This window comes from Monodelphis domestica, chromosome 4, assembly GCF_027887165.1.
Source record: "Monodelphis domestica isolate mMonDom1 chromosome 4, mMonDom1.pri, whole genome shotgun sequence".
Lineage (NCBI taxonomy): Eukaryota > Metazoa > Chordata > Mammalia > Didelphimorphia > Didelphidae > Monodelphis > Monodelphis domestica.
The window spans coordinates 66,392,902-66,419,278 of NC_077230.1; the positions used below are offsets into that span (position 1 = coordinate 66,392,902).

The 26,377-nt window shown below is 37.1% G+C and overlaps 1 long non-coding RNA gene across 1 annotated transcript; it reads left to right on the forward strand.

Annotated features, from left to right (window-relative positions):
- Positions 1-237: 237 nt before the first annotated feature.
- LOC103105441 (uncharacterized) lies at positions 238-5,802 on the forward strand. The gene is made up of 3 exons (XR_467071.3): positions 238-820; positions 3,285-3,378; positions 5,273-5,802. It is a non-coding gene; the product is annotated as an uncharacterized LOC103105441 (long non-coding RNA).
- The last annotated feature ends 20,575 nt before the right edge of the window (positions 5,803-26,377 follow it).

A 26,377-nucleotide genomic window follows, 5' to 3' on the forward strand; every position in this document is an offset into this window, starting at 1 on the left:
AGACTATTATAGGTTGTCTAAGTCTGTATGGTATTACTGGCATTATGAAAATAACTGAAACTTATGGATCAAGATCTTTTTCAAAGGTGATGGGTTAGAAAGATTCTGCCAAAAAAAAGAATAAAACAAAACTCAGTAATACATGTAAGAGAAGGTTTGAGCTCTTGGAAGGAAATGAACTTGGAAGAGCTGAAAAGATTCTACAGCCATGGGGGATGGGCAAAAAGAACAAAGAACTTTGGAGAGAGAGGAAGGAGTGAGCTGATCCAGGAGTTGAAAAACTGACTTCTGTCTGAAAACACACACCAGAGAGGTTGGCTCCAGGTGATTCCCTGATCCAGAGATCTCTTTCCCTGTGATTCCTGACCCCAGATCCTCACAAGAAGACAAGCCAATTTATTTGGACAGGACGTTGAAACATAAGCTGTCCACCAAGAAAGATTTCCATCAACCTCCTTGAATTTGAACTTGGGGACACTCACTGTGCAGCCAAGAACCAGAGTGCATTTACTCTGACCCCAAGGGGTTCAAGTGAACCCAAACCTGATCTGCCTGACATTGGGGGGAAGAGTATTAGTTAGAGAGGGACCCCCTCTCCCTCCTTCCTTCTTGAACCTCAATTTCTTACCCTCCATCTGCCCTGTTCCTTTTCTGTTTCCCTCAAATAAATTTCAGTTAATAAGACTCAGGAACTGACTCAAACTGTTACTAGAGGGAAACTTGAGATTGAGGGGGAGAGAAGTGACATTTCTCTCCCCAGGAAGAAAAGAGGCTTATCACCACAAGCCTCTTCAAGGAGATCCTTCAGAGAACCCAGCAGGTAAGAGTTGAAGGTAGCCAAAGTGGGGGGTGGGGGGTTGTCCAAGAGTGCTAAGGGGGGAAAAGACAACCCCATCCTCCTTCTCTCTCTTGGCTTATCAACATCACCTCCTCACTCTGTCCCTGCCTTAGAGAGGGAAGACTCCATTCCCATTTTCACCTTTCTTCCCTTATCATAAATCTCTCCCTTTTTTACCCCTCTATTACATAACAACAACTGCTTTATTTGGCCTTACAGGTTAGATTAAAGCAAAGACCTCAATTAGGGAATTTATAGGAAGCAGATACTGTGGCAGCTGACATGAATGAAAGCTTTATTTTTATGTGTTAGAGCAAGCAAGCAAAAAAAAAACCACTTACAAAATGACATGGCAATATAGACAGATAGAGGTTTGTCCCCAAGGATATCAGAAATTCACATTGCATGAAAGGGAAGGAGACATGTAGGAGAGGGAACACAGTCAAAGTTGGAGTGCAAATAGCAAAAGTTATGTGTTTTAAAACTGAGCTTGGTTGAGAACAAGTAATCAAGACTGGCCATGGGAAGGGACCTTCCTAATCATAGCTAGATATGGTAGAGATTTTCTCAGGGTCATTTATTGCTACCAGACTTGGATGAGGCTCAAGAAGAGGAAGTTTCTTTATTGGGATCTGAAACTGGTAAAAAGTCCAAGTGGTTGGAGAAGGAGAATGACCTAAAGCACTGGAGTTGGTCAGGAGTTTCATTAAACAGTTAATAAAGGTCAGGGCAATGGAAAATTCCAAACCTGTTATCATTTTGGCTCCATGCTTTGTGAGTATTAGGACCTCTTAGCCTAAGTGACTCCATATTGGAGTCCTATCAGGATCACTTACAACATCAAACAATGTAAAGATTACAATTATACAAAAACATATATTTATTTGGTAGTTTTTTTGTTTCGTGGAGGATCATTTTCATAGCATGTTATGAAGGTTACAAGTCAACTTGATCTTGAATGTTTCTTGTTGCTTTGGAACCAGTTTTGCCATTTCCTTTAGTTGCTCTACAAGGAGAACATCTGAGCCATTGTACCATTTAACTTCAAACTTCCTTATGTTTCTGATTCCCATTGTAGAGAAAATGACAATATTACCATCTATCAGTTCTTCCAGGAGTATGTCAGCTCATTAGTCATTGGACAGGGATCTCATATTTGGAATTCTATGGTTTTTAATTTTTATAAATAATTCTTAGAACTGTCTGCCGTCCTGGTTTTTTTCCAGTTCTAAGTGAATTTATTTTTTAACAAAAACATCAACATATATTTGAAATATAATAATGGATAAAGGAAACAGTGGCTTTCATAATACAGAGACATTTAAAGCCATTTTAAAGTGTTGCCTTAGACCTCCTCTTCATCCAGCTCTACCACTTAGGAATTAGTAGAGGGCTGCAAATGACCAAGGCATATGTTTCTTTTTCTTTGCTCTGTGGGTTGCTATGGCAAAACAATTCATCACTAATGCATAGCCTACTGGTTATAAGTCTTTCCAGACTGATTTAGGCATTATACTTGAAGCCTTCTTGACATAATAGAATCTGCCAAAGTTAATGTTTTACTGGCTCAGCCTTTAAGAACTCATGATCACCTTCACACCATAATGAGGCACCAGAATAATCCTTTTGCAAAGGATTTAAGAATTAAAACACGTTAAAAATAACAAATCATGGCAAAATTTTCCCATGTTTAAAGTTGAATGGGGCCACCTCATTTCTAAAGTGCATCATTAGTTAATTGGTTAGATTACCTTCTCAAGGATTTGGCAAAGAAAACTCCTCTCTCTTCATAACTAGAAATCATGCTGAGTCCAGGCTTTAAGCCCAGGTAATACTCCATCATTATTTTTGAAAAAAGTACTTTTTCCAGAATTTTTGCTTTCCCAGGGTCTCTTGAGATTAGCAATGAATCAAAAAGTATCTATTAAGCCCCTACTTTGTATAAGCACTGTGCTGGGTGCTAGAGATTCAGACACAAAAAGAGATAGGACCTATCCTTAAGGCCAACACCATATCAGGGAAAAAATATATATATACATATATACACACATAAGTATGTCTAAAATATATGTACATGGCTTTAAAAATGGGAGTTGGGGTTTTGTTGGCATATGGAACTCTTTGTTAGGAACTTTTGCCCAAAAGTACCAACTTCTTTTCAGCAACTTAAATACTAGAGTACTGTTTGAAGCATTAAGTAATGCCCAGGGTCATATAGCTAGGATGGATTATAGAATGGATTTAATCTCAGATCTCTCTGAATCACAAGCTAGCTCTATATATTCCTAGACCATACTGCTTCTATTGATATAAATATGCCTTTTTTTCATCATTTGTCTTTTAAGAGGACCAATGGCATCATGAGGTGATGTATTGACTTGCCAGTGTATTGGTTTTAAATGAGGCAAAGTGGCTTGAAGTCATTAGTGTTGCTTCTCTCTTCAAGTCATCACAGTTCACTGATAAAGCAAAACTCAAGCAACTGGCAATGGCTCAGGATGTGATGGATGACCCTGATGTCTTTGATGTCTTCCCAATCTGTAAGTGGTCCATAGTACCTGTTTCAACTGTATTCATGGCTTTTGGAACAAATTGTTTCCATTACCCCTCCTGGGTTGGGTAGGAGGGGGTCAAATCTTTATGTATTTCGGGAAGATATTCCCCCTAACTCACCAACGGGTTTGAGGTATGCATGTTACCCTCAAACTTGATTAGCCTGTCTACTGAGATGGCTTTACCATGGCATGATCAGTGGCCATGCTACCGCTTCTTGGAAGCATGGATGACATTTAGGTGAAAGGCAGGCACCAAGGATAAGCTTCCCTTAAAAAGGCTTAGCAAGCCCTCCATTTGGAGGTGCTAGACCTTCCAGAGCACCTCATACATTTCATATGTATATGTAAAATATCTATATATGCATATGTAAGCATGTATATATATACACATTCACACACATATAATACAAAATAACTTTGCCCTGGAGGCACTAGAAGTCAGGGATCTCAGAAAAGATCTCATGTGGGGTTTGAGCTGAGTTTTGAAGGAAAGTGTAGCAGTCCACTGTTTCCAAGGGAAACAGAATGTACAGAGTGGCTTAGAAGAGAGCATGCTCAGTCTTGCGCATGGCTAGGAAAGCCTCTGACCCTTGACCCCAGCTTCCCCCAGGTTAAGCGAGAAAACAGGTTTCTTTGTGTTCACCTGGTTAAGATAAACCACACCTATACCTTGTCATTAACCAATGATAATCATCCCTATGTATTGTGTATACTTGCATATCAAAGACATTAAAAGCAGCCACAGCAATCTCTGCCCTTTCTTGGATCTCAGCTCTCACTGATGCCTGTCCTTGCCTCTGGCCAAGCTCCATCTTTAATTCCTTTCCTTCTCTATCTCTCTCACCTGGGACCTGGCCTTCGGCCAGGCACTTTCTTTTCTCTATCATGTCTCCAACCTGTGTGGTATTAAATTTGGATCCTTGGATGGGTACAAGCCTTCTGAGTAGTCCACTGATCAGAGTTTTGCTGTGGCTCATTGATAATCAATGAGGCCTGGTTTTCTGACTCATTTCTGCCACCTCATATCTCTAACTTGGCTCCACCACGCCCCTCGCGGTATCCAAAACTTCTATCCTTCCTCTATCTTCCTACCTTGTGGCTTCTCGTGGGTGCGGGAAGCCACAGAAAGTAAGTATTCCAAAAGGGAGAAATGAGCAGAAAGTATATTCTAGGCATGGGGAAATAGCCTATATGTAGGTACACAAAAAGGGATACATAACATCAGGTACAAGAAACAGCAAGAAGGTTGGTTTGGCTAAATAATAATATGAAGGGCAACAAAGTAATACAAGCCAAAAAAGAAAAAAAGCCCAGGAAAGACAGTAGTTTCATTCTTTTTTCTTTGGGAGATTATATCAAGGATTCTTTAATACTTGTATGCCAAACTGACTGGAAACAATTGATTACTAATATGGGAATCAATCCCATATCAGCTGCCTATCAGAATATTGTTGTGATAGGGCAGAGAAAAACATGTATTGAATAAGAGGAAAAAATAAAATGAAGAGATATGATGTACAACTGAAACAGTATGAATCTCGTGTATTTAAATGAGGTACTGACCCAAAGAGAGAGAGAGAGAGAGAGAGAGAGAGAGAGAGAGAGAGAGAGAGAGAGAAAGGAAACTGGCAACAGATAAAGAAACAGATTATCATGTCCTAAGGCAATAAAAATCTTTATTTTTAAATTGTGTCATGATAAGGAGTGCACAAAAGACTATTAATGACCTTAGCCAGCAAATAATTGATCTTGCCAAATAAGAGATAAGGTAGCCAAGGGCAATATCATGGCATCTGTTCTATATTCATAATGTATATTTAATGGAAATTGAGATAATCTGTTATACTGACTATTCTTTTATCTATTTCCAATTTTCTAGGCATTTGTAAAAGCTTATATAAAAGAATTGTAGAAGATTATGAATAGCATCATCAAATAGCAAGAAGTTATAGAAGGAAAAGGAAGTTTAAAGATCTTGGACAGAGGCCCAATTAAGTAAAATGAAATCAAGGGCATTAAAGGATGAAAAGTAGAGAAACACACTCACATACCACCACCACTCCCCACACACAGACTTCAGAAGGGAAAAAAAGGAAATGATATATAATACTTGTATAAAAATTATTTTCTTCATCATTGATAATGAACTCCTTGCCACTTTGTGTGAACACATAGTGAGAATGACATTTAAGAAAAGGGAGATAGGAAGAATGCCTGGGATAATACTGTAGGTACCACAATTTTGAGAATAACGAAGGATAAAGACTGAAGATATTCAAAAAGGGAAGAGTATCAAATGTTTAAGAGAAAAATATAGAAATTATCAAAACCTGATCAAGAAAATATTGGTAACTAATGACATGTCTGCCTACTTCCCCTTCCAATTAAAGTCTTTAATAAAGCAATGTACTTATATGTTAAGTGTATCTTTGATGACAGTTTAAGAAGGACATTGAGCATCCTTGATATGATAGTCTAGATCAGACCCTTCAGGAAGGAATATACAATCAAACCAATAAGCATTTACCAAACAACTTTTATATGCAAGCCATTGTGCTAGGCACTGAGAATGTAAAGATGAAATGAAAAGGATTGCTTGCCCTCAAAAGAAATATGCATTCTACTGGAATACAAAATCTGTTCACAGTATTTATTTGTTTTCTTGTTTATTATAAATATGTTTTTGATATGATAGAGTGAAATATTGTCTTTAAACTTCCCCTCTCTGACAGTATATCTCCTGTAATGATTAAAATTCTCTGGAAAGTGTATCTTAATTTTATAATTATTATTTAGTAAAAAGTCAAAAGCAGGCCAGAGAGAGATAAAGAAAGAAAAGCCACTTGGCTGGTGAGCTGGGGATAGTAAGAGCCTGAGACTGTCCCACCAGTCAGTCACTCCTGCTACTTGCTCCACAAACAGCTGAGCAAGCACAGAGCCAGACCACTGTGGTCTTTGGAGTCCACAATTCCAGGAAAAAAGAGCTGATTTCTTGTCCCCTCCATCAATTTATGCTCTTTGTGATGCCCACTTCCCAAGCCTCCCTGATTAGAGGACTCAAACTTTGTTCAAGATAAGAAGTAGGTCTTTTGTACACCAAGAGTTTCTCTTCCCTCTGGTCAAGTGGCCCAACATGAAGTTAGCTGACTGATTTCATTACCAAAAAGAATTCCTGTTTACAAATAAACCAAGAATTGATCCTTACCCTGTCAGTTTTTCTAACTAGACAAAAGATATAGACAAAATGAAAGTCAACACCACCCAGGGCCACAGCCTGGGAAAGAAACCAGTTTGAGCTTCAGCTCAAATGAATAGTTTTTCAGGTGGGGCTGAAAATAATTTTACAGAAAATATCTCAATTCAACATTAGTTTTTCCACACTCTCCTACACAAGTCATAGAGTAGAAAGATCTTTGGCTCTGGAGTCAGGGAACCTGGATTCAAATCCTGTCTTTAAAAAATTTACTGCTTGTGTGATTTGAGAGAGACAGTTTACCATGGACTTTGTTTATCTATAAAATTTTATGTATATGAAGTCTGTTCTCATTCTAGATCTATGACCTAGCTATAGCAGCCCTTCTCAAAGCACTTAGTTTCCTCCATCCTTTTCCATTGGGTGCCAGAGAGAGAAGTAGGGCAAAGGAAGAATAAAACGATTGTGAAGGACAACTATGAATACTGCAAGAATCTCGGAAGGAACTCCTAAAAAGACAATAATCTTACATTCTATTATAAATTCTGTGTGTCTGTCTGTCTGTCTGTCTCTGTCATTCTTTATCTCTCAGTCTCTGTTTTTCTCATCATTTTCTTTGCCTGTGTGTTCTCTCTCTCTCTCTCTCTCTCTCTCTCTCTCTCTCTCTCTCTCTCTCTCTCTCTCTCTCTCTACCTATAGGAACTCTTACTCTCAGTAATATTTAGGTCAGAGCTTACAGAATGCAAGCTTCAGATGTAATTTAGGCAACTAAGCTAGCACAACCATTGGAGAAATATGCCAAAAACCTGACCAACAGAATACAAGTTGGCATCTGACTATATTCCCTGAAGCAGCTGACTAAGGGGAGTTATGGGAGAATTTGGAGCCATAAGCAAAGAGTTTTTATATAGCTTGTCAGCCAGGAGCATGATAGTAAGAAAATTTCCTTCTTTCCATATGAAACTTTGAAGATGGAACACTAGAGTGCTTTTCCTAATAGGAATTCAGGTATATGAAATGACTGGGCAGAAGAGGATAAGATTTCAACCCTTATTAGGAATGGTGACACACTGCCACCTGGGAAAATTGACATTGACTATTTTTCACTGTGGTAAAGAGTCTAAGGGAAATAGCAGTTATATTTGGCATTGTGTCTTTTTCTAGATTCCAAAAATTTACTAGAAACTCAATTTTTTTTAGATTAACCTCAATAGAAAAAAATTACCATTGACTTCAAAATATACACCCAGACTGTCTCAGAGCTGCCTAAATCTTCTAATTGCAATTCTTCTCTTTCTCTGTCTCGGTCTCTTAATATATAATATAATATTTTAGAGTCACTTAAATTGTAAGTAGATTGGTCTCAATGAAATATGGAAGGAAACAAACACGAGTCAAATTGTAGTGGAACTCTGAGAACCTAGAAATTCTAGAGGACACATTTCAAACCTCAGGCACTCCCCTTGCCAGTTTTCTGCAGACCCCTTGTAAGTCACGTAGTATTCTCTTCTGTAAAACACATATAAGCAGAGGCAGAGTCAAGATGGCAGTGAAGAGGCAGCAAAAGTTCAGACTTCTGAATACCCTACCTTACCAATTACAAACTAAATGATTCTAGGGGACTGACAATCAAAACCTAACAACAAGACAGAGCCAAGGAACCCTCCAGCTGGACGCAATTCAAAAGGAACACCCCACAAAAGTCAGAATTCGAGAACACTCGGGTTTAAGGGGAAGGAAGAAGGAAGGTCCCAGGACACCCCCACCACCACCACCTAGAGTGCTAAGCCTCCAGCAGCAGCAGGAACCTCTGGGCAGGCAAAGGCACTGGTCTGGAGGGTGTACCTTATGGGCAGACTGTGCCAGGCTCAGAGCATCAAACATAGGCAGTGGGGAAGGAGCTAGAGAGGGAGCACAGAGCAGGCAGCCTGGTCACAGTGGCGGAGACCTTTCATATTCCTCCAGCTTTCCAGGAGGTTTTGGCCCCAAAGCACATCCAGCCCAACCCAGCTGAATTTAATCCCATCAGAAGTCTTTAGAGGTCAGGGAAGCTCAAGCACCAACATTCCTCCCCCACAGACTGCTGGATTTTAATCCAATCAAAAGCCTCCAGAGGACAGGGAAGCTCAAGCTCCAACACACTGTAAAATGGAGATTTGAACCCTAGACTCCAATCCCCAGAAGTCCTTGGTATTTCCCAGAATTCCATATAATCTCACCTGAGTCTCCACCTGGGAGAGATCACAATTAGTATTTAACTGGCTCTCTGCCTCCCACTTGCTCTCTACTCAGCTACTGCAAGATGTAGTACGTAAGATTTGAATGGGCTAATTAGCCCTAGTCGTGTGGGTTTCTTATTTTATATTTTTTTATTCCTTTATTTTCTAACCATCTTTAATAAACCTTTTAAAATATAATATTTTTATTACTAGAGACTAATTTTAATTTTTACAGTCCTTCCCCCACAGACTGCACCAAGAGATCTCCTGACAAAGCTCAAAGAGGGAAGACTGACAGAAAACTCCAAAACCAAAAAAATGAGAGAAGCAAGAGCACAGGCAACTGTGGGGGGTAAAAAAGGGTTAAATATGAGCAAACAACAAAAAAAGAAAAAATAAATTACAATTGACAGCTTCTATACAGGCAATGAACAAAGAGCAAATGCAACAGGGTAGGAGGGATCATCAAGCATTAAAACAGAAATTCCAACAAATTGGATACAGTCTTTGGAAGAACTCAAAATGCAGTTCAAAACACAATTAAGAAAGGCTGAAGACAATTGGGAAAAGAACTTAAAAACTAAGATAAGTCATCTGGAAACAGAAAATAGGGTTTTGAAAGCCAAAATCAACTAGATTGAAAGAGAGGCAAAGGAGATGAAAGATGAGGTAAAGAGAATGAAAGATGACCTCCAAAGAAATACATACCAGAAGGAGAAGGATGGCCAAAAAGCCAGGGATTAAATCCAGTCTTTAAGAACCCAGTATACAAAAACTAAAATTAAATGACCTCACAAGGCAGCAGGACACTATAAAACAAAACCAAAAGAATGAAAAAATTGAGGAAAATATGAAGCATCTCATTCACAAAATAGAAGATTTAGAAAATCATTCCAGGAGAGGCAACTTAAGAATAATTGGTCTACCAGAAGACCATGACAAAAGAAAAAGACTAGACATAATACTACAAGAAATTATCTAAGAAAACTGCCCCCACATTCTAGAGCAAGAGGGAAAAGTGGAGACTGAAAGAATCCACACATCACCTCCTGTACTTAATCCCCAACTGATAACACCCAGGAATGTTATAGCCAAATTCAAGAACTATCAGACCAAAGAAAAAATATTACAAGCTGCCAAGAAGAAGTCATTCAGATACCATGGAACCACAGTGAGGATAACACAGGATCTGGCTGCATCTACACTGAAGGACCGAAAGGCATGGAATATGATATTCCAGAAAGCAAGGGAACTAGATCTACAACAAAGATTCAACTACCCAGCAAAACTGACTATATTCTTACAGGGGAAACTATGGTCATTCAACACAATAGAAGAATTCCAAGCATTCGTAAAGAAAAGACCAGACCCAAACAGAAAATTTGATGTCCAAGCACAGAACTCAAGGGAATCATTAAAAGGTAATTTTTAAAAAAGGGAAAAAATAAAAACAAACAAAAAAAACACTTTTTAAAAGAGACCCAATAACTTAAAATGCTATGTATCCCTATAAGAAAAGAGGTCATTGGTAACTCTTAAAATTGTTAATATCTCCTGGGCAGCAAAAATAATTACACTTAGAGGGAACAATGACAAAGTGTATAGGATGAAATGACAAGATATAAATATGTGTATAGATATATGCATGCATAATAACATATACATGTGTGTGTATATACATATATATATATATACACAACTGGAGCTAAAAAAGAGGTTAATACTAAAAAAATGGGAAAACAAACAAAAGAGGATAAATCTATATGTCACAAAGCTCATGGTGGGAGGGGTAAACATCAATACACTGGAAGGGTAAAGAGGTTAGAGACAGGAAAGACTCAACTCTTACATGCATTGAAATTGACCCAAAGAGGGAAGAACAATCCAATCCATTGGGGCAGAGAATAGATTTGCATGCTATAAGAGAGTAGAAGGGTAACAAATGAACTGGTGGGGAGGGAAGCAATACAAAGGAGGAAGGAGGAGGGTAGTTTTAAAAAGACTTCAAAGAAAATAAGGGGGAGAATAAGAAGGGAAGGGGGATAGAAAGGGAAATAAAATAGGGAGGGAACTATGGGGACTTATTAAAAACAAACACTGGTGTAGAAGGAAATAGTGGAAGAAGAAAAGGTAGGACTAGGAGTAGAAATCAAAATGCCAGGAAATACTCAGCTGGTAATCAAACTGTGAATGTGAATGGAATGAACTCACCCATAAAATGCAAGTGAAAAGCAGAGTGGATTAGAATCCATAACCCTACCATATACTGTCTACAAGAAATATACATGCGGAAGGTAGATATGCATAGGGTAAAAGTAGGAGGATGGAGCCAAATCCATTGGGCATCAACTGATAAAAAGAAGGCAGGAATAACAATCATGATATCTGACAAAGCCAAAGAAAAAATAAATCTAGTTAAAAGAGATAGGGAAGATGTTTACATCCTGATAAAAGGCAGTGTAGACAATGAGGAAACAACTGTACTCAACATGTATGCACAAAATGACAGAGCATCCTAATTTCTAAAGGAGAAACTAGTGGAGCTCAAGGATGAAATAGATAGAAAAACTATACTAGGGAGACCTGAACCTTCCTCTATCCAAAGAAGATAAATCAAACAAAAAAATAAATAAGAAAGAGGTAAGAGAAGTGAATGAAATCTTGGAAAAAATAGAGTTAGTAGATATATGGAGAAAAATAAATAGGGACAAAAAAGAATATACTTTCTTTTCAGCAGCACATGGTACATTCACAAAAATTGACCATGTATTAGGGCACAAAAGCATTGCAAACAAGTGCAAAAGAGCAGAAATAATAAATGCAACCTTCTCAGATCACAATGCAATGAAAATAATAATTAGTAAGGTGCATAGAGAGGTAAATAAAAAATTAATTGGAAATTAAACAATATGATTCTCCAAAGCCTGTTATTTCATTGAAGAAAATGACAATGAAGAGACATGCTTTCAAAACCTATGGGATGCAGCCAAAGCAGTACTTAGGGGGAAATTTATATCCTTGAGTTCATATATTAACAAATTAGGGAGGGCAGAGGTTAATGAATTGGGGATGCAAATTAAAAAACTAGAAAGTGAACAAATTGAAAATCCTCAGATGAAGACTAAATTAAAGATTCTAAAAATCAAAGGTGAAATTAATACAATTGAAAGTCAAAGAACTATTGATTTAATTAATAAGACTAGAAGCTGGTACTTTGAAAAAACAAATAAAATAGACAAAGTACTGGTCAGTCTAATTAAAAAAAGGAAAGAAGAAAACCAAATTGGCAGTATCCAAGATGAAAAGGGAGACCTCACCTCTAATGAAGAGGAAATTAAGGCAATCATTAAAAACTATTATGCCCAAATATGTGGCAACAAATATAGCAATCTAGGTGATATGGATGAATATTTACAAAAATATAAGTTGCCTAGAATAACAAAGGAAGAAATAGATTACCTAAACAACTCCATATGAGAAAAAGAAATTGAACAAGCCATCAAATAACTCCCTAAAAAAATCCACAGGTCCAGATGGATTCACAAATGAATTCTATCAAACATTCAAAGAACAACTAATCCCAATATTATACAAACTATTTGACAGAATAAGCAAAAACGGAGTTCTACCAAATTCATTTTAGGACACGAATATGGTACTGATCCCAAAGCCAGGCAGGTCAAAAATGGAGAAAGAAAACTATAGGTCAATCTCCTTAATGAATATAGATGCAAAAATCTTAAATACGATACTAGCAAAAAGATGCCACCAAGTGATCACAAGAGTTATTCACTATGACCAGGTAGGATTCATACCAGGAATGCAATGATGGTTCAATATTAGGATACCATCCTCATAATTGACCATATTAACAAGCAAACCAACAAAAATTACATGAATATCTCAATAGATGCAGAAAAAGTCTTTGACAAAATAAATATCCATTCCTGTTGAAAACACTAGAAAGTATAGGAATAGAAGGGCTTTTCCTAATAATAATAAAAAGTATATATCTAAAACCATCAGCAAACATCATCTGCAATGGGGATAAACTAGAAGCCTTCCCAATAAGATCAGGAGTGAAACAAGGATGCCCATTATCACTTCCATTGTTTAACATTGTACTAGAAACACTAGCTGTAGAGATTAGGGAAGAAAAAGAAATTGAAGGTATTAAAATAGGCAATGAGGAGACCAAGCTATCACTCTTTGTGCATGATATGGTGATCTACTTAAAGAGTCCTAGAGAATCAACAAAAAAGCTAGTCAAAATAATCAACAACTTTAGCAAAGTTGCAGGATACAAAATACACCCACTTAAGTCATCAGCATTTCTATATATCTCCAACCAATTTCAGCAGCAAGAATTAGAAAGAGAAATTCCATTTTAAATCACCCTAGACAATATAAAATACTTAGGAATCTATCTGCCAAGACAAACACAGGAATTATATAACAAAACACTCTCCACACAATTAAAACTAGATCTAAACAAGATCAAGTTAACATAATAAAAATGACAATCCTACCAAATTAATTTACTTATTTAGTGCCATACCCATTGAAATACAAAAAAAACTTTTTTACTGAATTAGAAAAAAAAATAACAAAGTTCATTTGGAAGAACAAAAGATCAAGGATATCCAGGGAAATCATGAAAAAAAAATGTGAAGGAAGGAGGACTTGCAGTCCCAGAACACAAACTATGCTATAAAGCAGTGGTCATCAAAATAATTTGGTACTGGCTAAGAGACAGAAAGGAGGATTAGTGGAATAGACTAGGGGTAAATGACATCAGCATGACAGTCTATGATAAGCCCAAAGATCCCAGTTTTGGGAACCAAAACCCACTATTTGATAAAACTGCTGGGAAAATACATCTCACACTCTACACCAATATAAACTCAGAATGGGTGAATGACCTGAATATTGTGAATCTTAAAACTGCTCAGACTGTACCTTAGAAGATTTGGTTAAGCTATTCCCCATTTTAATCAATGGAGGTACTTGATCAGAAATGTATTGGGAACTTTTAAAATTACTCCACCCTGCTCAGACATTGCCTTAGGGGAAGATAAATTTGTAAACTCCTGGTGGGACAATGAAAAAGTCCCTAACTCATACTTATAGTAAAGCTAGAACCTTAAATTGGGTCTATTTTTAGATCTAATACAAAAGGGTGCTAAGTACCTATAAAGGTTAAATTAATCACTAAAAGGTCAAGCAACTTACAAAGGGCAAGCTTAGCAAAGACATGTGAAATACTCAGAAGTTTTAGTCTACTCAGAGAAGGTGATAACAAAAGAAGATGTGAACTAAGAATGGACAGTCCTGGGGAAAATGTCTACTGTGATTGGTAGATGTAAAAATTTAGGGGAGGTGACATAAGAGACATTTTTCTTTAAAAGGAGCTGGTCTCTCTGAACTTAGTTGGAGTTCAGAGTTAGTTGGAGGAGTGGGTCCCTGAACTCAGTTCAGTAGTTGAGGATTTCAGTGAAGGACTGAATTTTTGTTTGGGACAAATCTTGTGGTGAGTGATAAAAGATTGACTAGTCTCTCTTAAGGCTCAGGTCTAGGCCATTTGGCCTATCCCCTTCCTACTATTTCCTCTTACTCTCTCTCTCTCTCCCTTCCCTTAATTCCTTCATTTGTTTTAGTTAAAATCTCCATAAAACCCAGCTGATTTGGGTATTTTCATATTTGGGAATTTTTCCCATGGCGACCATTTATTTTTTTATTTAAATCAAGATACTAAAAATTATCTTTACAGTTTTGGCAATTCACAGTCTTGAAACCCACATTTTCATGGTTACAATATAAAGAAGGAAACTATAACCAAATTAGGTGAAAACAGAATAGTATACTTGTCAGATCTTTGGGAAAGGAAAGACTTTAAAACCAAGCAAGAACTAGAAAAAAAATCACAAAATGTAAAATTAATAATTTTGATTACATCAAATTAAAAAAAATTTATACAAACAAAACGAATGCATCCAAAATTAGAAGGGAAGCAACAAATTGGGAAACAATCTTCATTTCAAAAACCTCTGACAAAGATCTAATTACTCAGATTTATAAAGAGCTAAACCAATTGTACAAAAAATCAAGCCATTCTCCAATTGACAAATGGGCAAGGGACATGAATAGACAATTTTCAGTTAAAGAAATCAAAACTATTAATAAGCACATGAAAAAGTGTTCTAAATCTTTTATAATCAGAGAAATGCAAATTAAAACAATTCTGAGGTATCACCTCAAACCTAGCAGATTGGTTAATATAACAGCAATGGAAAGCAATGAATTCTGAAGGGGATGTGGCAAAGTTGAGACATTAATGCATTGCTGGTGGAGTTGTGAATTGATCCAACTGGAGGGCATTTTGGAACTATGCCCAAAGGGAGCTAAAAGACTATCTGCCCTTTGATCCAGCCATAGCACTGCTGGGTTTGTATCCCAAAGAGATAATAAGGAAAGAGACATGTACAAGAATATTCATAGATGGGCTCTTTGGGGTGGCAAAAAATTGGAAAATGAGGGGATGCCCTTCAATTGGGGAATGGCTGAACAAGTTGTGGTATATATTGGTGAGGGAATACTATTGTGCTCAAAGGAATAATAAAGTGGAGGAATTCCATGGAGACTGGAACAACCTCCAGGAATTGATGCAGAGTGAGAGGAGCAGAACCAGGAAAACATTGTACACAAACTGATACACTGTGGTACAATTGAATGTAATGGACTTCTCCATTAGTGGTTATGCAGTGATCCTGAACAACTAGGAGGGATCTACAATAAAAACCACTATCCACATTCAGAGGAAAAATTGTGAGAGTAGAAACACAGAAGAAAAACAACTGCTTGATTACATGGGTCAAGGAGGATATGGTTGGGGATGTAGACTCTAAATGTGTCAACTGTGGGAAGGGTGGGTGGAGTGGAGGGAGGGAAATAATGTGATTATTGTAACCAAGGAATAATGTTCTTCATTGACGAAATAAATTAATTCAAATGGAAAAAAAAACACATATAAGCCCAGTCCTTTTCTTCCTTCAGAGAAGCAACCTCCTTCTTGCTGCCTACCAGACATATTATCCTCTCTCCTAAAAAATCTCTCCATTTTACAAGATTTGCACGATGAGCCTGTTAGTCTGCACATGAATTAGGTTGGACTTCCCACAACAAAATGATTCATGAATTAACATTGGGAATGGGTTCATACCCTTAAATAAGAGTCAAGAAAGCACTAGGAAAAGCATAAAATATTTTAAAAACAAAAACAAAAAATAGCTCATGTTTTGAGGACTACAAAGAGGCTTGATCAGATAGGGTGTGTGTGTGTGTGTGTGTGTGTGTGTGTACGTGTGTGTGTGTGTGTGTGTGCACATGCATGTGTCCTGCTCTTTGAAAGTTCAGATAAGTACTGAATGTAGAAGGCACAAGTGAATCAGAGAAAATGCAGATGAAATGCATAGAGACCAATTAGTGGAAAAAACTAAGAATGAGAATATCTACGAAAGACTTTAATTGAACTTAATCTTACATTAGAGAAAACCATTATGTGAACAAGCCAAATTGAATCCTCTGTTAACAATGTAGATGTGCTTGACAAGCTGAGCTACTCACCCTTTAGGGCAATTCATACCAGTCATACACTCAGCTCTCCACATCCTCAACCCAGGGGGGAAAACAAGTGAATTTCTGCCAGAGAACAAAGTATTGTTAAAAGAAGATGTTATCATTTTTATCACAAAAATCCCACATAATTCTTCCCTTTTACCATCAGACTTATCTGGCTTAAATAGAATAGATGGAAACCAATATTTAAATTTTTTTTCAATTACTTTTAGCCCAGTTTCTACTTCCACTAGCTGTTCAGCTTTAGAATAGACGGCAAATAACATTCCCTACATTTTTATTTGTTGGTGTCTAGGAAACTGAAGAGATCTTCACAAGGACCTATATTTTTCACAAATAGGAAAGAGGACAAACCCCTGAAGGGTCTATCTGCTCAATAGTAGGAAAGCTAACAAGAAAATAATTAAGAAATAAATGGTATCTTGAGAAAATATTTCCTTGAATTTTTTAGTTGTCATGCCTTTTATAAAACTACTACTACTGGGGGCAGCTGGGTAGCTCAGTGTGTTGAGAGCTAGGCCTAGAGATGGGAGGTCCTAGGTTCAAATCTGGCCTCAGACACTTCCCAGTTGTGTGACCCTGGGCAAGTCACTTGACCCCCATTGCCTAGCCCTTACCACTCTTCTGCCTTGGAGCCAATACACAGTATTGACTCCAAGACAGAAGGTAAGGGTTTAAAAAAAAACTAATAATAATAATAATAATAGAAGCTTATCATTTTGAAGTACTTAAGAAGCATTGCCTTATTGCAACATAACAATTCACTTCATTTCTGGGGATAGCTCATATGCCTAAGGTAAGTAGCAGACACAACTAGGACTGATGCTCAGTCCTCCTCACTCAAGAAATCACGCAATTTCAGGGTTAGAAGGGACTTCAGAGATAAACTAGTCCAGCCTTTATCTGAGCAGGAATTCCACCTATCAGAAACCTGATGAAGGGCCATCCCTCCTCCCCTTAAGGACATGGAGTGACAGGGAATTCACAGACCCCTAAGGCAAACTAATCTATTTTTACATAGTTATCTATTTTAATCGAGTGTTATTAAGTGCTCACTCCATTGTTGGGCATTTGATCATTGTTAGGGATACAAGAAAAAAGCAAAATAAATAGTTCCTGCCCTGGAGGAGCTTACCTACTACTGGCAGTGATAATGTGTACATAAATAGGCATATACAGAAATACAGGGTAGATGGAAGGCATTCTTTGAAAGAAAAGCATCCAGGATTTTCTAGTCTCCAAGACAAACATCTTAATGTCTATTCCACCGTCATGTAAGCTGAATCTTCAAGGAAGTCTGGGATTTGACATATTAAGGTAAAAAGGGAAAGTATTTTAAGAATTAGGGTCAACTAGGACAAAGGCTCAGAGAGAGGAAATGAAGCATTGTGCATTAGGAATAGTTAAGTAGAACAATACAGCTGCACTACAAAATATAGGAGGATCATTAGTGTGTAAGAATACTGAAAAGATAAGAAGGTGTCAGGCTGTGAAGAACCTCATGTGCCAAATAGAGGACTTTAATTTTTAATTGAGAGGTAATAGAAAGCCATTCTAATTTACTGAGTAGGAAAGGTTGGTATGGCTATATCTGAACTGAATAGAGTAGGTCTGTTCCCTTTTCAACAAAATGGTCCTTCAAATCAGTGAAGATAACTACTGTCTCCCCCTTTGTTCCCCCCAGTTATATTCTCCTGAGGGCTCAACATCCCTGGTTTCTTTAACATATCCTAAAGATCCTTTTTTGACCTAGTGACAAGTACCAACTGTTAAAAGGAAAGGCAGGGAGCCCCTGGGTGGATGGTTTAAACACTGGTCAGAATGATCTAACCCCCAAATGGTATTTTCCTCCCTGTCCAGACAGAGAGCTGAAGGCTGCCCTCTGTCCTTGAGCTATTAAGATGAAGGCACAGATAAATCAGAGAACTATACCAGATTTGGGCACGCCACAGGAGTGAAGAATGATGGGTGATTAAGAAAGTTTTGCAAAACCTAATCCTCCTGGGTGACCCTCTGGTAAAACTTGCTAGAGGAAGATCAATGGCTTTTGGTCCAGGACTTTGCTTGTTGCCTGGACCTGATAGAGATCTTCCTCCTGACAAAACCTCCAACCCTTTCAAGATCTGACTGCTACTGAATAAACAAACACTATTTCTTTGGGATGGGATACCTATGATGGACTTTAGGGTAGAGGTCAAACAGGAGCTCCCTAAGCTAAAACATAGACTGATGATGGGTCCTTTCTGCTTAGGCAGCAGCTGAAAGGACCAGCCCGGAAGCTTTCTCTGTCGTCTTGATTCCCCTGTGCTGGCTATCCTAATCTAATGTTGAAGAAACAGCAAATGTCGTTAGGTATAGCTGACACAGAGGGAGATGTTTCTGTCTTCAGGACTGACTCAGCCTGTCCTCCAGGGAAAACCCTCTCAGGCAGCTGAATATCCAGTCAGTCCACTCAGGTCTGGAGATGACAGATAAACAGGATCAATTCTCAGTCAATGTGGGCGTTGGACACAATTGGGAAATCCTTAGGAAAATGGTTTCAAATGCTGAGACAAGAAAGGGAGCTGCTTTCAGTCCAAGGTTCAGAACTGAACTCCGTATCCCTTGGTTTTTTCCCAGCAGTCCCTATTTCCAACATTCCAACTGCCCTGTCGGTCACTCTTGCTTCTTCATCATTCCATTTCAGCTCTGTGTAAACTCTTCCCTTTCACATCACCATCCTAATTAGCTGTTTCTGGATGCACTGTATTTTGCTTAGGATGTACTCTATTAAGATGGTTAGGAAGACAGCTTTCCTAAAATTGAATGCTCATAATTAAATACAAGACGTTTTGATATATTTTGGCCGAAGTACAGCAAAGACTATCACCTCTGAAGGCCTGGCCAGTATGCTTCTATTAATGTATGCTAAGAACAAACAGGAAGCTAGGTAGCACAGTGGACAGAATAACAGCCCTGGAGTCAAGAGGACCTCAGTTCAAATCTGATCTCAGATACTTACTGGTTGTGCGACTCTGGGCAAGTCAGTAACTCTGTTTACCTCAGTTTCCTCATTTGTAATAAGAGCTGGAGAAAGAAATGGTAAACCACTGCAGCATCTTTGCCAAGAAAACCCCAAATGGGGTCTTGAAGGGGAGGACATGACTGAGCATGTCTGAACAACAAAACAAATTATGGTGAAAGATATAATGGAATATTACTCCTGCATAAGAAATGATAAAATGTTCTGTTTCAGAGAAAGCTGGTAAGGTCTGTATGAACTAATGTAGAATGAAATGAGAACTAGGAGAACAATATATACAATGGCACCAACATTATAAAGTTACTTGGAACAACCACAATGATGATCAATGTAATGACAAACTCCAGAGGACCTAAAAGGAAGCATATTACCCACCTGTGAGAGATACATCTGTGAAAATGACCAAAGAGGGAATTTTCTTTTCTTGATTAAACATAATTGTCATGAATGTTTTCTTTTTCTTTCTTTCTTTTCTTTCTCTTTTGTGGAGGAGAGATCCTGTAGGGAATAGGAAGAAAAGGAAAAAATGATTTTTTGTTAGTTTTTCAAAATACTTTTCTTTAAATTTAAATAGAACTGAAAAAATGTTTCTTTTAAGACAGATTTTAATTCTTGAACACAATCCATCCCTCATAAGCCAGTTTCACACATTATTTCAGTTTATGGAATCTCAATTATCTACCTTTTCTTTGAATCTTTGAAATTTGTTTTTTTTTTCCTTAAGATTTTGACTAAATAGTACATGCTGCTTTTTCTAACAATAATGAGAAAATAAGGGGGCAGCTGGGTAGCTCAGTGGATTGAGAACCAGGCCTAGAGACGGGAGGTCCTAGGTTCAAATCCGGCCTCAGCCACTTCCTAGCTGTGTGACCCTGGGCAAGTCACTTGACCCCCATTGCCTAGCCCTTACCACTCTTCTGTCTTGGAGCCAATACACAGTATTGACTCCAAGATGGAAGGTAAGGGTTTTAAAAAAAAATAATGAGAAAATAAGAAGTTCTGATAATTTCTCTTCTAAGATCACACTATCTATATCAATCAATGAACCTATTAATAAGCATTTATCAAGCACCTAATATCAGCTAGGAAATATGCTAGACACTGAAAATATAAATGCAAAGAAGGTAATGATTCCTTCTCTTGAGAAGCTTAGTTTATTGACAATATGAACTAGGACAGATTTATTCAAGATAAAGACAATTCTAGACCACCTATACATACTGTGAGCCGGGCAAATAGACATTTTTATATCCCATGTGAACCTCATATTTACTTTAAAGTTTGCAAGGAAGATGCCCAAAGGCTGCTGTCTACTTATGGTTATCAAATAACAGAATGGTGATGGAGAGAAGTAGTATTATGTAGTAGAGAGTATCAGGCTTAGAATCTGGAAGTCCTGGTTCAAATTCTAGCTCTTCTGACACTTATTAGCTATGACCATGGATAAGTCACTTAATCTCTTTGAGCCACAGGCAACTCTAACTATAAATTATAGACAGGTTGCAATCTGGGTAGTATGATATAGTGGTTTTATCGCCAAATAGTTTTTTTTAAGTTGACATCTGAAAAATGGTGCACATTTAGATAGAATATGTAATATTTTAAACTGAAAAGATCCCTCCCTGAGCTGAAAAGCAAATTGTACCACATAAAAATAAATGCCACATGTAACTAGGCCAAAGGGGATAAAACCCAACACTTTTCTTTCACAGATGCTATTTTATTGGAGTATTAAAAAATAAAATATTATATTCCTGAAAAGATTTTGACATTTGAAGAGGCTTCACAGTTGTGTAATTTCACTCAGTATTTTACATATTTTTTACATATTTACATATTTTACAAAATTGCTGATGAACTGCCCAATAACAAATTAAAGAAATGGTCAAGTTTTGACAATTAAATTACATAGTACTCTAAATGCTATAATCACATCACTGAAAGCATACTGTGACATTGAAATACTAAATCTCCAAGGGCAATTCTGAGCAAGATTTACCATCCACAAACTCCAATCGAGGGAATTAAACGCTGCTCACACTTGAATTAGAGGTCAGCTTAGGAAACATATGGATAATTTATTACTGTATACTTCTTATAGTACAAGTAAGATTATTAACTTTTCCCTCTTACTCTTTAGGGGCAGCCAATAATAACTGTTCAAAAAAAAAATCAGCATTCCTAGAAGAAAGCATTCTGACCTAATTGATCCCATGCACAAATTATTCTGAGCCTAAATTAAGCTGGGATCCACAGAGGGGATAAAACAGCTCTGGATTTTAAATCTAGTGCCAGAGCAGTTAACAGGTTATACATTTTCTCCATCAATCAAATTTTAAAGTCAGAGTAAGACACAAGCATTGGTGATACTAGTTTTAACTAATTAAACTAAATAATTACTATTTTTTTTACTTTTTTTACTTTTTTAAATTACTAATTAAACTAAAAAAATATTGAAGTTGGGAATATTCTTATGTTCACTTATCAGAGTATACAATACAACATTAGGGAGGTTGAGATAAAGCAAAACCAAACTCCATTCTAGTGACAAATCTGTCAAACATCAAAGACCACCATTTCATCAATAAAACAAGAGCAATATCTTCAGGGTTCAGTATCAGTGGAATACATAAAAACGTTTACACTTAGTTCTAAAATCCATACCAAATCCCACCTGTAAGTTTATAATTTATTTAACCAGAGAAATGAGAAATACCAATTAACTGTATACACAGACTCCTAAATTCACCAACAACATGGGAGTATATCAAAGTGGCTATGCTGTTTCCTTTTCTGAAATTGGTTTCGCAGTCTATGGGGAAATTAGAAGATGATCTTTGTCTACACCCTTGTGGATAGGAGTCCTTACCAGCACAGCTAATGCTTTCTTTCACATCAGTTGACATCACCACATAAACAGGCTCTTCCAAAGGCTATAAAAACTGATTTAAAGGATAAGGCAGTTAGAAGTATATTGGCTATTTCCTTCCTACCAGAGATAATTCCTTTTCAAATTGGAAGGCCAAATTGTTAGATGAAGAAAAGATGGCAGTATGGTGTAGAAGTGAATGTGCTGAACTGAGAATGTTGAATTTGAAATCCTGAGCCCTGAGTTCCACTGTTGACTGTAGTAACACTTACTAGTTGTGTGACCACTTAACTTTCCTCATCAGTAAAAAGTAGAGGCTCGACCAGATGGTCTCTTTAGATCACCATTAACTTGGGGTAAATTTCACAGGAGGAAATGAACTTGGTTGGAGAAAAATTACTTAATTCAACAGAATGACTTTCCTTTCTAATTGTCTGTATTGTGGTATATGCATTTAAAAATATTATTCTGAGAAAAACATAATATTCCCCTTCTCTATACTGCCAAAGGGGCTGACAGCATTAAAAGATTAAGCATCCCATTCAGAACAAATGCTTAGTATCTACTAACAGAGCAAGTACTTAGTATATATACTAAGTTACTAACTTACTAGCCTTTGATAAATACTTATTGACTGAGAACCCTTAAAGAGATCTATGAGAAGAAGAGAAGCTTGCATAACAGCCGCAACTAATGTATCTCTACTACTGTTGCCTCAAAAATAGATGTTGGACTTTGGCGACATCAAGTGCGGCTATTAATCATCCATATATTGGCGTTACATGTTTGAAATCCATGGTCTCTTTACCCTCTGCCTAGACTATAGCAAAAACCTTCTAATTGCTCTCCTTGTCTCCAATTTTATCTCTTTCCAGTTTAATCTGTGCTTTATACAGTTGTCAGAATAAAAGGAATGGCTCCAACAGCAGTGGGTTTGAGCTCACTAGATTAAACTACCAGGAAGGGCTTACATTGCTAAAACTTCAGTCATATTTTCCCACTGTTCTGCCACATTTAGATTTATAATATGTGTATATTATAAATATATATATTTATTGAGTTTGGAAGGCCTTAGGAAATGCAGAGAACTTTTTTTTTATCTCTACATCCTCTCCACTGGATTTTACCACATCTGCTATAATTATCTTTGTGGTGAGCTTTTTATTCATGTTCATCATGAGCACTACAAAGTGAGATGACTAATGGGTCCCAATCAGTGGCGTATCACCAACCCTTGTTGGTGCTTGCTGCTGCTTTCAGATTTCTAGGGATGACCCTATAGGTGAATATTTTTCTAATACTAACTCAGGAATCGTCATCAGTGTGCTTCTCCTCAACAAATAAACAAGTAGGGGGCAGGTAGGTGGCTCAGTGGATTAAGAGCCAGGCCTAGAGACAGGAGATCTTGGGCTCATATCTATCCTTAATAACTTCCTATCTGTGTGACCTTGGGCAAGTCATTTAATCCCATTCCCTAACCCTTACCATTCTTCTGTCTTAGAATCAATATTGATTCTAAGTCATAAGGCAATAAATTAAAAAAATAAACAAGTGAATGAATCAGATAAAGAACACAGTTATTCAACAAAAGCATTTATTCATAATCAATAATTATAGTCAATAAACATTTCTTAACCATCTACTGCATGGCAGACTGTGCTAAGTGCCAAGCATACAAATAAGACAGTCTTTGGCCTCAAGGAGCTTGCTTATAAACTAAAAGAGATACCATTCAAAAATAACTGACCCAAGGCTCTAATATCCAGATAATTTTTCCTGGGTCAACTGTTAAGTATATATCTCTTTCTTGATTTCCTTTAATGATTTACTGTTTCCTCCTTCTTTTTCATGTGAGGGTCCTTTAAGACTGTTTTCTAAAACTGTCTTCATTTTCCTTTTCTTCTTTCTACACTTAGTCTAGCTAACTCAGATAAGTTCATTGCAGGTTGGCCACAAGTTATCATAATGTTTTATTTTTTTCCCAGTCACAATATTTCTAGAAACTGTCTACTAAGTGAGAGAAATGTTGAGATGTGTATTAATTAAGTGAATACTGATGGCAAAGAAAACACAAATCTTTGAAATATTAAAATACATAAACATTATATATGAGCATAAGTTCTCTATTAGACTTGTACTCGTTGGGACAAAAACCACTGGAGTGGGAATTACCTATAAGTCTTAAAACTGAATCAACCACTTTATGAGATGTGGGATCTTTAAGAATCGCAAGCTTTCTAAGCTTGTTTTCTCAATTGTAGAGTAGGGATCATAATAATAACTTCATTGTTTACTGTTATAGGCTATAAGGGTCAAATAAGAGGATATATGTGGAAGTACTTTGTAGTTCAAAAAATACAATAACAACATATAATAAAGGCAGAATGGTATAGAGGAAAGTGCTAGGGGGTCATTAGACATGGCTTCTAGATCCCATTCTGCCATAACTCATCTTGTGAATCATGATTAACTTCTTTCCAAACATCACTTTCTCTTAGTTAGATGAAGGTTTTGGATTAGATGGTCTTTAGCACCTTATCCTTACTCTAAAATGCCATGATGGGAACAGCTGGGTGGCTCAGCAAATAGAGATTCAGACCTAGAGATGGGAAGTCCTGCTTTCAAATTTGGCTTCAGACACTTCCTAGTCCCCCAATTGCCTAGCCTTTTCCACTGTTCTGCCTTGGAACTGATGTTTAATATTAATTCTAAGATAGAAGGTAAAGGTTTTAAAAAAATAAAATAAAATACCATGATGCTTTGAATTGTAATATGTTTTCATATATTTTTCTATAGCTCCTTATTCACTATGTAATACACCTGAGAATTTTCGCTTTAAATATCAATATGAACCTGACCTTTCCAGAACAAGTGGAACTTTTTTTAATATAAATTTTAAAAATCCATCTATAGAGTGAGATTTTTCATATAGATTATAATGGCCTGGTCATTTAAGTTTTTGCTTTTTTATCTAAGCCTGAACAAATGCAAAATGCTGGGAGAGACCATAGAGGTCATATAGTGTGTTCTCATATTTTATTTTACTTTTCTCTATTTTATTTTATTTATATTTTTGTAATAGAGTTCAATGAGGGCCAGCCCTTAGAACAAATTCAGCTATTCTTTGCTTGTTTTCAATAAAACAACATGAAAACTTTGGGGAATCCAGTTTCCAATTATGAGTGACTCTGGTGTTGGTTTTAGTGTTGGAACAGTGTTTTAATGAAAAGTATTCAAGTTGGCTACAGAGCCAGAAGAACTAATGACTTGAGAATTACTGAGTTGGAAGTAAGTTTACATATGAAATATGTGATCCATCAATCTCTTAGTCCTTTTCCTTGGTTGCTTCAGGGAAATAGGACTTCTTTGAGATATTTGATCAAAGATGGGCACATGACCACATTCCCCAACCTGGCCACCATATATACTTATACACATATATTGCCTCTTTCTCTTTGTTTTTATCCTCCTCAGATCTTCAGTGAATGAAATATTCAGTGAATGAGTATTCTAAGAGGGAAATGCCAAGGTTGAGCTTAAGAGGTCTTAGCTAGTTACCAGAGTACATCAGAGCTAGGGACAGTATCCACAACAGTCAGTAAATGACCAGGAAGCAACACTGAGATGGGCATACCCAAGAAACACCATTGTGAACACTGGAGAGTCTAGAGTGATTGTGTAGAGATAGCAAGTTTCCCTTCCCTGGCACTTGAAGATAAATGGGAGAGACATTTCTAGCAAGAATAGAGAAATCATCTGGCCAAGCAGTAAATTCACTGAGCTGGTTTGACCAGTTCAGAAGGGATACCATGCCCTACAAGGATCTAGCCAAGGGCAAGAGTAGAACAACTGGTCAGACACCAGTGACACATCCTATAGCAATTTATTAAAGGCACCATTAAAAAAAAAAAGACAGATTCCAGGTCAGAATTTGCAAGATAACCTCTTGGCCCCATATTTTCAGTATACATTCATTGAACTTAAGAACTGAGCCCACTAACCCTATGGCTCCTGTAGCTGCACTTATTTTGGAGGAAATTATTTCT